The following is a 14,270-nucleotide window of genomic DNA, read 5'->3' as shown; positions in this document are numbered from 1 at the left end:
AGCCTCAAGCCCCAGCTGGATACCTAGATATAGAAGTCTGGGCACAATAAACCTTGCCTGATGAAGAATCACGCTGAGACCCAAACACGGAGGAGGAAAGAAGTCATCTAGAAAGATATCAACTCCAAGGGATGAAGGCAGGGGCCAAGAAGCCTACAAACATGGCAAAGACTTCTGAGGTCTTGAAGAAATGGGATGAGAGTCTGGCTGATTTTTATGAGAGACTCTGCGAGGCCTTCAGAGTCTATACTCCATTCGACCCAGAGGCCCCTGAAAACCAGCACATGGTCAAAGCTGACTTTGTGGGGCAGGCTCAAACTGACATCAGACAGAAACTTCAAAAAGTAGAGGGGTTCACTGGAAAGAATGCCACTGAATTGTTAGAAACTGCCAACAAGGTCTTTGTGAATTGAAAATGCACTGTCAAGAAGGAAGAATGAAGAATGAAAAGGGAGGCGGCTCTCCTGGCCACTGCCTTGAGACAACCAGCCCTGCCGGAAGAGCCCAGACAGAAACAACAAGGGACTAAAGAACCAAGAAGGAAAGGGCTCCTGAGACAAGACCAATGTGCCTACTTCAAGGAATCTGGGTACTGGAAAAATTAATGCCCCAACTGTCAGAAGGGGAGCCAGGAGCTTCTGTTCTACCCAGCTACTGGGCAGAACCACTAGGGGCCAACCTGATTGGCCTGGCAGGAGTAGATTCTGACTAGGAAAGATGGAGCTCTATCCAACTTGGCCCCCACGAGCCCATGGTCGAAATGAAGGCTGGGAGCAAAACAGTGAACTTTATGGTAGACAAGGGGCTGAACACCCTGTAGTGACACAAGAGGTAGCACCCCTATTAGGACAAGAAGTCACCATTGTGGGGGCTAACAGAACCAAAACCTGTAGAGCATTCTGTGGTCCCTGGTGATGCCAGTTGAGGGGGCCACCAGGTAGTACATGAGTTCTTGTATCTACCAGACTGCCCAGTCCTGCTGTTGGGTAGGGACCTCCTGGCAAAGATGAGTGCAGAGATAGTTTTTACTCCAGGTGGATCGGCACGACTGCGCCTAGATAAGGAAGCCCCTGCCATGATTTTGCCTCTGATGGTACCACAGGAGGAAGAATGGAGGTTGTATACCTTCCTGCCCAATGAGCCAACAGTGGCCCTGGATTTCAAAATCCCCAAAGACAGACCACCAGGGAGCCAAGTCCGATGCAAAAGCAAAGAGTCATTTATTCAAACTAGCTAGTTTGGTCCCTCTGCCTCCCTCACTGACACAGTGGAGTGACAGGAAGCAAGAGAGCCCGGAGTCTTGGAAAAACAAAGAATTTATAGGGCTTGGGTCAGGGGGTGGGGGCTCACTCGGACCACTGATTTGGCCGATTCCGGTTGGCTGAGTGAGGGCCGGGGGCTAATGACGCAAGGGCAGGGTGCAGCTAGGGTCTGGTTACACAAAGACAGGAGGTGGCTAGCATACTTTTGGCCTTGGGCTAGTTTCCTTGCGTTCCTATTGGCTGAGATAAGGGCTGGCTGAGCAACTGATACATTCTATGGCTTCTGCTTGAAGAGGAGTTAGGAACACGGTTATCAGCCCCGTTCTGTCCTTTCACCAACAGTGGCCCTGGAGCTAGAGGCTGAGTTCCTATTAGTCTGAGTAGAAGAAAACCCCCTGGTCTGTCCAAAAACCATGTCCCGATACTGATTGACTTGAAGGCTGAAGCTCAGCCTGTCAAGATACACAGTATATGGTTCCATAGGAAGCACGTCTGGGGATCCAGATTCACCTATACTGAGCACTCAAGTGGGCGCTTCTACAGTGATGCCAGTCTCTGTGGAACAACCCCCTGCTACCCATAAAGAAGCCTGGGACAAAGGACTACTACCTGGTACAAGACTTAAGGGCCATTAATGAAGCTGTTTTCATGCTGCACTCGGTGCTGCCTAACCCATACACTCAACTGGGACTCATACCTTCTGAGGCAGGATGGTTCACATGCCTGGACTTAAAGGACGCCTTCTTCTGCCTCCAACTAGTATCTAATAGCCAGCCTGTTTGCCTTCGAATGGGAAAACCCCACCACGAGTGCAAAGGAACACTTGGACTAGACTGCCTCAAGTATTCAAAAATTCACCAACCTTGTTCAGCGGGGCACTAGCATCTGACTTGGCCAGGCTCCTGGGACAGGACTTAGGATGTGTCCTCCTCCAATAGGTAGACGACCTCCTACTGGCTAGTCCCACTCGAGCCCAATGCTGGGAGGGAACCAGGGCTTTACTCAGGCTGCCGATGGAGGCTGGACAGCAGGTGTAGAAGAAAAAGGCACAAATTTGCCCAAAGCAGGTCAAATACTTAGGCTTCAGAATTACCCAAGGCAAATGAATGCTTGGGGATGAAAGAAAACAGGCAGTCTGCACTATTCCAGTTCCCACTTCCCATCGACATATTTGAGAGTTTCTGGGAGCCGCTGGATTCTGTCGAATATGGATTCCCAGATTTTCAGAACTGACCAAACAAAACAATGCCAAGCAAGGCTCCATTGGGCCTGCCAGAATCCAGCGCTGCAGCCAGGCACTCTCTGAAGATCTGGAGGTAGACTTCACTGAAATAGGACCCAGCAGGGGAAACAAATATCTCCTGGTTTTTGTCTGTACTTTCTTGGGCTGGGTGGAAGCTTACCCCACATGCATGGAGAAGGCAAGAGAAGTAACCAAAGCTCTACTATGAGACATCATCCTGAGATATGGAATGCCATTAACTATGGGCTCAGACAATGGCCCAGCCTTCGTGGCAGAAGTAGTACAGCAGGTAGCTAAGACTCTAGGCATTCAATGGAATTTACACATGACCTACCAGACTCAGAGCTCAGGGAAAGTAGAATGCATGAATTGGATCCTTAAGCAGACTATGGCAAAGCTATGTCAGGAAACTAACCTGCCCTGGACTGAAATACTGCCTCTGGCTCTCCTTCAGGTACACTGTACCCTGCGGGCAAAGATAGGGTTCTCCCTTCTGAAATCTTATATGGGAGACCTCTCCCATTAATCAAACTCAAGGGGGACATAAAAGAACTAGGAAATTTAGAGATTCAAAAATAGCTGCAAGGACTAGAAAAAACTGTCCTTAAGGTTTATAGGTGGGTAACTGACAGAATACCCATTTCTCTGGGAATAACGGTACATCCCCATAAGCCAGGGGACCAAGTCTGGGTAAAAGACTGGAAAAAGGAACCTCTCAAACCAACCTGGAAGGGGCTCTATTTAGTAATACTAACCACTCCCACAGCCCTTAAAGTTGCAGGTCTGAACACCTGGATACATCACTCCCAAGTGAAGGCAGCCCACCTGCTGAAAGACAACCAACCTGAGTGGAAGATAACCCCCAACCAAGACGACCCTCTGCAATCACCCTTAAGAAGACCTGCTGACTGACCTACCCAGAAGCCTAAGGACTCTGTCAGTGGACCCGATGGTCAACACCTGCTGGGCTGATCCTGGCTTTGGATCCTGGTCAAGTAGACTCTCTAGCAGCAGTAGTATTACAAATCAGACGGGATTTAGACCTACTAACTGCTGAAAAAGGAGGAATATGCCTCTTCTTAAACAAAGAGTGTTGCTTTTATGTTAACCAGTCGGGAATAGTTGGAGATATGGCCCAGCAATTAAAGGAATGGGTCACAAAAAGGAGACAGAAATGGTCAGAATCTTGGAACTCCTGGAGTTATATCTGAAATTGGGCATATTGGGCTCTCCTGCTCGCTGGCCCCCTCCTAATGCTCCTCATGGCACTCCTTTTTGGCCTCTATATTCTCAACATGCTAGTCCATTTCATTTCCTCTCATTTAGAAGCAATAAAACTCCAGATGATGCTTCAAACAAAGAACTCAACTACTGATACGACCCTCTGGACGGCAAGGAGCCCTAGTTGCTGCATCCCCTCCCCATTTGATGCCCCCATTCAGCAGGAAGTAGCAAGAGTGGTTGGCACCCCATTTCCTTCAAGCATCACAGCAGGAAATCCCTTGCCCATACCCACCCTTAAAATAATAATGTTCTCTAAGTCTGCTAAAGGCAGCTTGAGAATCAAGAGGGGGGAATGAGAAGGCAAGCCAAGAGCAGATAACCCTCCCCTTACTTGCTCCACCATAACCACGCCCTTGGCTTCTGTAATCTCGCTTGCTTCTTGCATCAGCCAACTGTCCAGGCTGCCATGTGTGTGGAAAGACCCCTGAATAGCCAGGAGTTGATCATGTATAAAAGAAGGTCAGAACCCGGATGCAGTGCTCAGCCTCTGGAGGGGACTCCACTGAGCCAGCTCTGGTACAAATAAAACAGTTCTTTTCTGAATCTCTGAGTGTGTATGGTTTGTCACTTCCCACCAGCCTGATTTCTGCCATAACACTGATAGGGGCAGAAATAAAATATTGGGGACCAACTATAATTGTAAGAAATATTAATCATGCTCTGTTAACCATGATTTTTTGTTTCTGGTTAAAGAAGGCATATACCAACCTGACTGGGAGTTTTACACAGGACCGGGGAGCTCCCATTTAGGAGCTGCCTATTACCACAGAAAGATTAACAACCTTGTTGCAGAAACCAGAGGCACCAGCCCTTTGCATATTGCCAGCCCTTTGAAGACCCCCCAGCCCTTTTGCATACCCACAGGCCTTTGCAAATCTCCAGTCCACATTACCTGTAAACTGCCCATTTGGAATACCCTTTTCGCCTCCTTCCACATGTAATCTTTGTCCCTTTACCTAATATAAGCAGCTGGGTTATGGTGGGGGGCAGAGCAGATTTTTGTGGATGACCTGCTGCTCTCCCATACTGCCAGCAGTATTGGAATAAATGCTTATATATAATTCAACCCTGTTTCAGTTGAATAGTCTCATGTAGTGACAGGCAGCCTGGGCCCATTGATTGTCTGGTTACATATTCTGGTGACCACAAAGGGACATAAGTGAGGGCCTTCCTGGGGCGAGTAACAGAGATCCTGCTTGCCATCTGGAGTGGGGGTTGCTGGTGCTGAAGCCTGGACTCTTATTTGCAGCGCTGCCAGGAATTTTCCTGTTTTGAGTCCCAGCTGCAGCCTCAGTAATCCCCATCATTGCAACTAAGATCTAATCAAATGTTTTTGTATGACAGGAGGAGGAATCAAGCATGTTTGTATGGCACGAGAAGCACTTGCTGCGTTTCATCTGGGCTTCTTTGTAAGGAAGCATTTACTGTGTATGGCAGGGGAGGCATTGTACTGCCTCTCATCTGGGTGAGCCTGATCAGCTCTGGGTGGCAAGAGACCTCCAGTGGTTCTTGCCTAGTCTCTGAGCCCTTTAGTCTGATCCACTCTGGGACAAGAGACATTGCTCTGCTTAGGTGCTGTTATTTTTGTTTGTTTTGTTTTGTTTTTTAATGCAGGGCATTTTGAGGTTTCTGTGGCTGGACAGACAAGGAGCATGGTGTAAAGCTCTTGTCTGTAGGCTGTGCATGCCTGTAAATAATTGTATATAAGAGTGTCTCTGTTGATTGTTAATTTGTGTCTTTTTGTTGTTTAGTTTAATTTGTTTAAAGATGAGACACATCCCACTTTGGGGGGCCCAGATGTTTGTGGCAGGCTGAACTTGTGGCAGGGATTGCAGGAACTTCCCAGGATCTGCCAAGAATTCTTAATCTTGGTGACCCTCCTTGCTCTCTCTCTGAAGGCATCAGCTGCCAGAAACATTTTTTTTTTAACTTGAGAGGTTTCTTTATTTTTTCCCAGCAAAACAACATAACATATAAGTTTATTTTTCTTACAAATAAAATGTTTTTCTTAAAACAAAAAACAAGAACACCATATTTTAACTAGGCAAAACCTATTTTGTCAGAATGTAATTTGCTGCTAACCCACCTTACTTAAAAAAACAACTTCTTTGTTGAAAGTATTACATATCTTTCCCCCATTGACCCCTTCTAGCCCGCCCACACCACCTAATTTTTTTTTATAAGAGGAAGATTCATCAATAAGCATTAACTCAGCAAGTACAGAGACTTTAAGGAATGGCATCTCACCCGGCTGGCGTGACTCAGGGGTTGAGTATCGACCTATGAACCAAGAGGTCATGGTTCAATTCCTTGATCAGGGTACATGCCCAGGTTGAGGGCCTGACCCCCAATGTGGGGCACACAGGAGGCAGCCAAAAAATGAATGAGGCATCATCAATGCCTCTCTGTCTCCCTCCTTCCCTCTCTCCCCTCCTCTCTGAATCAATAAAAATATATTTTTTAAAAAAAGAAAAAAAGAATGGCATCTCTTCCTAGTGAGTTAAATCTCAGAAATGCAAAAGACTCTCTAAACAACCATGGTCTTAGGTATGGAAACACAGAGATTGATAGGCTGCCTTCTTTCTCTTTATGTCATCAAGACTGATAAAGACCTGGTCAACAGCATTAAGTAAAAATGATGACTTAATAAGGCGATGATTCATTCATGAATAAATATTAATAAACACAAACTAATAAACTGGGCTAATTGTTATTGAAATATTTTACATTCTTTTTCATTTGGGAGAAAAGCAATTTTGTAAATAGTTTTAAGTCCTCCATATACTACATTTGGCTAAAAAAATTCTCAATACTATATTTTCTAACTTACAAATATTCTAAAACCAGATGGAAAATTTGGGGGAGCCAATATACCTAAATCAAAGATAAAAGCAAATACTGCCTCAACTTTTTGACCTCAGATCACCAGAATAAGATGGACTCCTCTGAACTGTATGTTCAACTTGGCAAATGGAGTCACTGCAGTTAGCTACAAAGCAAAACCAGCAGAGTGGGTATATAGGTGCCTATTAATGGGCCAACAGTGGTTTGTCCCACAGTCTCCGAGAATCTGAGAGCCCAGTAGTGGACTAGACCCTGACAGTTACTAGGCCAGCTGAGTAGTGATTATAGAGGTTGACAAATAAAAAATTCCAACAAGTTTTATCTATGATAACTATACTGGCAACTTACTGACTATATATATTTTAAATTTAAATGTTTGATTATGGGAAAGTTAGAAATATATATAAAAATAGAACACTATAATGATTCCCATGCACCATCACTGAGTTTCATTAATTAGCCAATCATGTTTCATCTATAACTTCTACCTACTTACTAGCACCCATATTATTCTGAAACAAGTTCTAGAGCAGTGATGGTGAACCTATGACACGCATGTCAGAGGTGACACGCGAACTCATTTTTTTGGTTGATTTTTCTTTGTTAAATGGCATTTAAATATATAAAATAAATATCAAGAATATACATCTTTGTTTTACTATGGTTTCAAATATAAAAAAATTTCTATATGTGACACGGCACCAGAGTTAAGTTAGGGTTTTTCAAAATGCTGACACGCCGAGCTCAAAAGGTTCGCCATCACTGTAATCTAGATCATATCATTTTACCTATAAATATCTCAATACTAGTGGCCTGGTGCACGGATTCATGCACATTGGAAGAAAATAATTAGAAGAAATATTTTAACATCACTATTCACCCTTTCTCTATAATAGAAGTGTCAGAGATGAAAGTAAAATATACATGAAAATGATATATAAATTCATTAACAAAGAAACAATAACATGATATAACAACAAAGACATATGAAAACAAAGATGATGTAAAAACAACAAAAACATGATATAAAAACAACTGATAAAAACATTGACTGATAAATTGATTAAACTTATTCTAATATCTCCCTGTATACCAAAGAGTAAAAACACTTTCAGAGTGCTTGACTAATTTCCCTTGTAATGAAGTATTTACAACTTCAATGTCACATGCTCTTTGAACTCGAGAGAAAGCAACCAATAACTCCATTTCATCGGAGAAATTTAGGGATAGGCAAAATCGACATGTAACACCACATGTGTTACATTCCACCACAACTGTGTTTGATAATTGCATCCTCATTTGCCTCATTTTCGCTATGAAGGCAGTTCCTACCAGTATTGGTAGTACTTGTTGATGACTGGCTTCTTTTGGCTGCAGAGGTACGTTGTGCCAATCGTTGTTCTTCAGACATATTCTGTCGATAACGCCGGCTTCTTTCGGCTGCAGAGGCACGTTGTGCCAATAGTTGTTCATACATATTCTGTCCACACCACTTTCTTTTGGCATTGTCATCGCAATTAATCTGACAAGAGTCCTCTTCGTACTGTTGCTGTTCTGTGCCCCACTGCTACTAACAGTGGTGGATGTAGAGAGGGGCCCAGCAACAGAAGCACAGAGAGCCATGGTCACTGGAGCTGAGCCTGGCTGCTGGCTCACAGAAACTGTAGTAGTTTTATCCACTGATTTACAATCTTCAACTACAGAATCCTCAATGACATCACGGATTTTCTGCCATGGCTCCACCTCCCCCTCCTCACATTCCATAAACAGGCCCGGTCCGCCATGCTCCCGGGGGTTGCCGCCACCGGTAGTCTGACCTGGAGAAGGCGCCAGAGAAGGCGCTGTCGCCTTAAAGGGACCTCATGTTTAAATGGTAAACACCACTGAAGTTTGACTCTTCAGCACGGCCGGTAAGAGGAGTCAAAGAGCAATGAGGTACTGTTGGTGTGAACCTGACAATAACTAGAGTCCTCTTCATTTACTTCAACCTCCACACAACTTTCGTTACCACTTCCGGTTCATCCAAAGTATTGAGCTGCTCTGGGTCCCGGATAGTTCAAATCAAATCATAAACATCTAGCGCAATGCTTCTCAACCTTCCTAATGCCGCGACCCTTTAATACAGTTCCTCATGTTGTGGTGACCCCCAACCATAAAATTATTTTCTTTGCTACTTCATAACTGTAATTTTGCTACTGTTATGAATCATAATGTAAATATCCGGTATGCAGGATGTATTTTTATTGTTACAAATTGAACATAATTAAAGCATAGTGATTAACCACAAAAACAATGTAATTATATATGTGTTTTCCGATGGTCTTAGGCGACCCCCAAAGGGGTCGCGACCCACAGGTTGAGAACCTCTGCTCTAGCGCTTTCTCTTCCACGATCTGGGGCTGCTGGCAGCTCCCCGCTCAAAGAGGCCGGAGAGCCACAGGACCCTGCTCAGCGTCCAGGAGAGCAGCCCCGACACCCACCTCATCCTCACGCTCCCCCATCCCTGGAGACTGTTCCACCCAAGCCGCTGTCTTTCCGGGAGCCGCTGCCGCCTCCTCTCAGCGAGCCGCCCGGTCTCTCAGAGAGATGCCGCCTCCTCTCAGCCAGACGTCCCGCCTTTCAGCGAGCCGCCATCTTTCAGCGGCTGGCCTCACGATCCAGAAACTCTTAACTAGTCTGTCTGTCTGTAATGTAACTTTGGTTACTGATGTTCTTTGCTTGCTTTATATTTTGGTGGGACTTAGTTTACTCTTTGCTGTTTTATGAACATAGGGACTCCTCTGTCTCTGGTGTGTGGGCTTCCTGCCACTCAGAACCAAAGGTCATTTGCTGTGCTGGATTAGTGTGATAAAAGATTATAGGGCTAATATCCAAGTCCATCCTTTTGAGAGTACTCATTTATTTACTATAGGGTTTTTGTTTGTTTGTATTTAAGATCTCTTCTTATATGCAAGATTTCATATTGTTACAGTTTACTCAGAAAAAAGAATATGGAAAATAGGACCTCCTACCCTCCCCGCTCAAGTCTTTTTCCTAGGAAATCTGCAGAAGTGCCCTCCAGCAGACTTCAGAAATATCAGTGGGGGCCGCCCCCATTTTTGTAAAGAAAAATAAAATAAAATAGTACTTTCATATTAAAGCCACTGGAGGCCGATGAGTTATCCTTGGTACAAAATTTGCCAAGAAAATACATTGGGTAATAATAACTGGCTTTAAAATCTCAAAGTTGGTAAGACATAATAAATAAATATAAATAAATATAAATAAATATAAATAAATATAAATAAACGAAGGGCTTATGATAAAGCTTTTCAGTGATAATCATAGATGTCTAAACATAGTTTTCCAAAGTCTTTGGCAACTTACAGCTTTGGAGTTTGCTGGCTTAAATAGTAAAATTATGAAATATCTAGGTATTTTGACTTGACAGGATACTAAAATATTAATTAATGTGAGTTTGTCTACTTTGGGCTTCTTATTACAGAGAATCTAGAGGATAGATTTTAATCTGTTAATGAATATGTCTTGTATTTTATTTGAATTGTATCTCTTAAAAATGTGAAGGTATTGTTAATATGAGAAATGTTAAGTACTTGTCACCTAAAATTTAAAGTTTCTAAGAGTTAAAAATTCTAACTAATTGGAAAGAAATTGTATGGTTTTAATAATAGAAGATATGGGATTCAGAGATGCATTTTTGAGGCAAAAAGAAAATCAGTTCTAAAGCTTAATGGGTAAGACGATTTATGAAAGTTATAGAAGGATTGTAAAGAGAAATCTTAAAAGGAAATTATACGCAATCTATAATAATAAAAGCGTAATATGCTAATTAGACCGGACATCCTTCCGGACAACCTTCCAGACGAAGCTGGGGCTGCGAGGGAAGCCCGGGTCCTGGGTGCCTGCTGGAAGCCGGAGGGAAGCCCGGGTCTCTGGTGCCACATGGAAGCCGGTGCCGGCAGCTGGGGGAAGGAAGACCTACTCTTGCATGAATTTCATGCATCGGGCCTCTAGTCTGAATAATAAATTTAATTAAATAAGTGAATCTAAAGTAAGCTCACACAGAATTTTAGTCCCTTTCCAGTCTGTTAAAGGGAAAAGGTTTTTCCTGTATTTGCCTAGGAAGCAAAGTTCTATAAATTATTGAAATAATTATATATTACTAGAGGCCTGATGCACGACATTTGTGCACTGGAGGGTGTGGGGGTCCCTCAGCCCGACCTGCACACTCTCCAATCTGGGAACCCTCTACAATCTGGGAGTTTCTGTCTGTGTTTGCAATATATGAGTGAATTGTCTGAGACCCCAACTCAGTTTGGTTTGTTTCTCACAGAATAATAGAGGCATTTTTTTTCTTTGCTTCATTGGTGGAGATTTCCTGGAAGTTTTAGGATATCTTCCCTTTAATTTTTCCTAGACACTCTGATTTTACTTATGTCTCTCACCTTTGCTTTCCCTCCATCCCCCACCACAATAGTAACTTGGTCCAGGCTCACTTTGCTCTAGTGTCTAGGACAGTGGTCAGCAAACTTATTAGTCAACAGAGCCAAATATCAACAGTACAATGATTGAAATTTCTTTTGAGAGCCAAATTTTTTAAACTTAAACTATATAGGTAGGTACATTGTTATTAACTTTATTAGGGTACTCCTAAGCTGGCCTTTGCTAAAAACGTACTCAATCTGATTGAGGTACATTCGCTGAGGTCGACTCCTTCCAACTCTCCCATCCACACTCATCTTGTATACTTGTTTCGTCTATTTCCTTTCGTTCATCCTCTCTATATGTCCAAACCATCTCAACATACCTTTCTCAATCCTCGACACTACATCTTCTTTCACTCCACAACATTCCCTAAAATTAACTTAACAAACTTTACTTAAAGTTTTAAGTCTTAGTTAAACTATAGGTACGTTGAATAAAACTTGATATCATACTTAATAATGATATTATTTATTGATAAAATTAAATTCCTTACAATTTACCTTACAATATCCATAAAATTAAATCATGACAATGACTGGCCCAGGCCGAAAACCGACTTCTGCGCATGGGCCATGAAGTTTCAATAGCACTGTACCTGCGCGCCTGCATGTGGTATTTTGTGGAAGAGGCCAAAAAGCTGCATGTGGCTCGTGAGCTGCGGTTTGCTGACCACGGTCCTAGACCAATGGTCGGCAAACCACGGCTCACGAGCCACATGCAGCTTTTTGGCCCCTTGAGTGTGGTGGCTCTTCCACAAAATACCACGTGTGGGCTCGCATACAGTGCAATTGAAACTTAGTGGCCCATGCGCAGAAGTCGGTTTTCGGCCTGGGCGAGTCTATTTTGAAGAAGTACTGTTGATATTTGGCTCTGTTGACTAATGAGTTTGCCGACCACTGGTCTAGGAGATCTGTCTGCCACCAGAACTACAATTCCCAGCATTCCTGGTGCTCCTCGCTCTCTGGGCATCTGCTTCCAGTCTTGGGGCTCCCACCAAAACTACTATTCCCAGAATTCCTGGTGCTCCCCGCAATCTTGGTTTTCCCTTCTTGCTCTGTTTCCGTCTCATGGCCTCGCACTCTGCCAAGTCCTCCAAGCCACCAGCTCTCCCTCTTTGCTCTCCGTCTGGTGGCTTGGGAGCCAATTTCCCCAAGCCGCTCCACTCTCAGCCGGCTCTCCCGCTCTGCGCCTGTGTATGCAAATTATCCTGCCATCTTTGTAGAGTTAATTTTCATACTCACTCCTGATTGGCTGGTGAGTGTAGCAGAGGGACAGTCAATTTACATGTTTCTCTTTTATTATTATAACTAGAGGCCTGGTGCACAAAAATTTGTGCACTCACGGTGGGGGGGTCCTTCAGCCCGGCCTGTGCCCTCTCACAGTCTGGGACCCTTCGGGGGATGACCATCTGCTGGCTGAGGCCTGCTCCCCAGGGGATTGGGCCTAAGCTGGCAATCAGACATCCCTCTGGCAGCCTGGCAGCCATCGGGGGATGTTCACTTGCCAGCGGGGAGCAGACCTAAGCTGCAGTCGGACATCCTTAGTGCTACTGAGGAGGCAGGAGAGGCTCCCATCACCACCGCTGTACTGGCAGCCATCAGCCTGGCTCCTCCATGTGGGAGCTCACTGACCACCAGAGGGCAGCTCCTGCATTGAGCGTCTACCCCTTCGTGGTCAGTGTGTGTCATAGTGACCAGTCATTCCCAGTCTTTCTGCTGTTAGGGTCAGTTTGCATATTACCCTTTTACTATATATGATAGAGGCCTGGTGCACGTGTGGGGGCCGGCTGGTTTGCCCTGAATGGTGTCCCGGATCAGGGTGGGGGTCCTGCTTGGGTGCCTGGCCAGCCTGGATGAGGGGCTGATGGCTGTTTTCAGGCTGCCCGCACCCCCTTCAGGGTGGGGGTCCCCACTGGGGTGCCTGGCCAGCCTGGATGAGGGGCTGATGGCTGTTTTCAGGTGGGCCAGGCCTGCAACTGAAGCTCCCAGTCTCTCCTTTTTTTCTTTCTTTTTTTTATTCTGGGATTTATTTACCTTCTGTAATTGAAACTTTGTTGCAGCTCCAGCTCCGAGGCCAGCTGGCTGAAAGCAGGTTTCTGGGGTTTGTTTAGTTTCTATAATTGCAACATTGTTGCTTAGACTGGAGCTCAGAGCCTGGCTGCAGCAGGCGGGGAACCTTGGCTTCCTCCATCACTGGAGCAACCAAGCTTCCTGTTCACTTCATTTGCGTGGCTGCCGGCCGCCATCTTGGTTGGCAGTTAATTTGCATATCACCCTGATTAGCCAATGGGAAGCATAGCGGAGGTATGGTTAATTACCTTGTTTGTCTATTATTAGATAGGATTAGTGGCCCATTGCACGAAGATTCACGCAATAAGCCTTCCTTTCCCTGGCTGCCAGCACCGGTTTTCCTCCGGCACCCGGGACCCAGGCCTTTGGTCCGGCTGCAGCAGCGAGGCTTGGCTTCTCCACTCCGGCTGCTCCCAGCCCCTCCTTTTTTTTTCCAGCTCCTCAAGTGACCCCAGCGACCCAGGCCCCGAGCCCCTCCTTGAGCAGAGCCAGGGTGGGCTGGAAACCCTGGGTTGCCCCCAAGCGACCCAGGCTCCAAGCCACTCCTTGAGCAGAGCCCAGGTTCCCAGTTCCTCCTTGAGCGGAGCCCAGGCCCCCAGCCTCTCCTGAGCAGAGCCCAGGGCGGGCTGGAAGCCTGGGTCACCCCCGATAACCCAGGTCTCCAGCCACTTCTTGAGCAGAGTTCAGGGCCAACGGGAAGCTTGGCTTCCTCTATTGCCAGGAGCAACCCAAGCCTCCTGCTCTCTCCAGCTCCATGGCCGCCACCATCTTCAGTCGTCTTCAGTATTCACTCCGCAGCTGCGTATGCAAATTAACTGCCATCTTTGTTGGGTTAATTTGCATAGTCACTCTGATTGGCTGGTGGGTGTAGCGGAGTGATGGTTAATTTGCATGTTTCTCTTGTATTAGTGTAGATATTATGTTATTTTAATCAGATTCTTAATTACTTTTAAAAAGTTATTCTAAGTGTGAGAACTGAAGTTTTGCTAGCCTATGTTTGTGTTTAATACTCTTTTGTCACTTTGAATGAATAAATAGTCTAATACTGTTTAATAATAATATATAATATTTTGGTAAAATGAG

This window comes from Myotis lucifugus, unplaced genomic scaffold (genome assembly GCF_000147115.1).
Source record: "Myotis lucifugus unplaced genomic scaffold, Myoluc2.0 scaffold_41, whole genome shotgun sequence".
In the NCBI taxonomy this organism is placed as follows: Eukaryota; Metazoa; Chordata; class Mammalia; order Chiroptera; family Vespertilionidae; genus Myotis; species Myotis lucifugus.
The sequence above is the reverse complement of the archived record's forward strand: the minus strand, read 5'-3'. Positions refer to the sequence as shown.